The sequence below is a fragment of the Protobothrops mucrosquamatus genome, unplaced genomic scaffold, assembly GCF_001527695.2.
Source record: "Protobothrops mucrosquamatus isolate PMUCROS unplaced genomic scaffold, P.Mucros_1.0 scaffold347, whole genome shotgun sequence".
Lineage (NCBI taxonomy): Eukaryota > Metazoa > Chordata > Lepidosauria > Squamata > Viperidae > Protobothrops > Protobothrops mucrosquamatus.
Window position 1 is genome coordinate 1,348,001 of NW_015386684.1, and position 2,073 is coordinate 1,350,073.

Here is a 2,073-nt window from a genome sequence, read left to right on the forward strand (position 1 = left end):
GTTGCTGGAATTGGGTATGTCTAGTTTAATGAAGAGAAGGACGAGGGGGGACATGATAGCAGTGTTCCAATATCTCAGGGGCTGCCACAAAGAAGAGGGAGTCAAGCTATTCTCCAAGGCGCCTGAAGGCAGGACGAGAAGCAACGGATGGAAACTGATCAAGGAGAGAAGCAACTTAGAACTAAGGAGAAACTTCCTGGCAGTTAGAGCAATTAACCAGTGGAACAACCTGCTTCCAGAAGCGGTGAATGCTCCAACACTGGAAGTTTTTAAGAAGAGACTGGACAGCCATTTGTCTGAAATGGTGTAGGGTTCCTGCCTGAGCAGGGGGTTGGACTCGATGACCTCCAAGGTCCCTTCCAACTTTATTATTATTATAACTGGATCAGCCATAGCAGAACATGCTACCTGGGGTTGCACTGCCCCAGAGCGACCTGGTATGTAATCTGGGAATCCTCCTGGACTCACGACTCCTGCTCAAATGGCAGGTGGCAACAGTGGTTAGGAGGGCCTTTGCTGAATTTTATGTTATGCAGCAGTTAGACCCCTATCTGAATCGGGAGGCCCTTTTCTTCAATCTCACATCCCCTGGTCATCTCCTATATGGTCTATTACAGGGATCTTCAAACTTGGCCCTTTTATGACTTGTGGACTTCAACTCCCAGAATTCTTCACCCAGCATGCCCTGGTCTACTACAATGTGCTCTACACCAGGGATGTCAAACTCGTAACATCACGTGACGTGTCGCGATGTATCGCGACTTTTTTTCCATTGCTGGCAATGGGGTGGGTGCGGGTTTCGGCATGACACATCCGGCCCGCGGGCTGGCAATTTGACACCCCTGCTCTGCATGAAGCTAGCCCTGAAGAGTATCCAGAAGCTTCGGCTGGTGGCTGCACAAGTACATTTTTTGCTCAAGGATGGTGCATGTAACATTTTGATGCGTGAACTGGATTAAATGTCAGTTTGCTTCCGGCACCAATTCAAGGTGTTGGTTATTACTTTTAAAACCTAGAGGAACCATCTTACCCCCATCACATCAACTTGTCCCACCCAGTAGGCAGGAAAAGTATGTTACACACCCTGTCAGTTAAAGAATTTTGCCTGGTGGGTTCCAGGAAGAGAGCCTTCTCTGTTATTCCCATCCACTGGAATGTCTTCCCTCTAGAGATGAAGCAGGCCCTCACCCTTTGGCCTTTCAAAAGAGATTTGAAGACCTGATTCTGGAAATTCACATGGGGCTTGCTCAGTGGTATGCAATCCTGAGCGTGGTTAGTATTTTGAAGCCCCACCCCCTTTTAAACTTAGCTTATCCTTGTGTTTACTCGGCTCCTTTTATTGATGTATTATATTTTATATGGTTTTTATGCTCTAGTTGTACACTGCCCAGAGTCACTGAGGGTGAGATGGGCGCTATGTAAATATGACAAATGAATGAATAAAATGTTATCTACCTTATGTTTTTGCTTACTTTTATTAATTTGCTTCACTTTCTCCACAGACTTTAAAGACCCTTGCCAATGTAAATACAAATAACTTATATATTTGATCAGACTGTGATCTGTTTCTGCTTGTAGTGTTCTGTAATTATAAAATATGGCCTGAAGATACATGATAAGAGATTTTTTGTTAGAGTGAGGTTGTATGTGCCAAACCACCTCTAATGCACTTTTTAATTTTTTCTCGTGGGTATCATTATCCCTACTTTGATGTGCACAATGATACTGAACTTCTATAACGTGGCTTATTTAAGACATCATGATTGTTCAGAACAACGATTAATAAATCCATAGCTTAGGACAGTATAACGTGCGATCCCAGTCTAAATAAAACAGCGAGCTATATTTTTATTGTTTACAAACTAAGGAGCTTAACGTTGTGACTGTAAACACACACAGGCTAATCTGCCAGATTAGCCTCACCTAAAATCAGCAGCCACACTCCCTGATTTCGACGAGTCTGCTGAAAAACTCAGCCCAGACTGAGCAAGCAGGGAATAAGCGACGTCACCCACTCAGGAAATGAATTGCGCATGCGTCCGGCCAGTAAGGCGGGACCAATGAGCGGGTCAG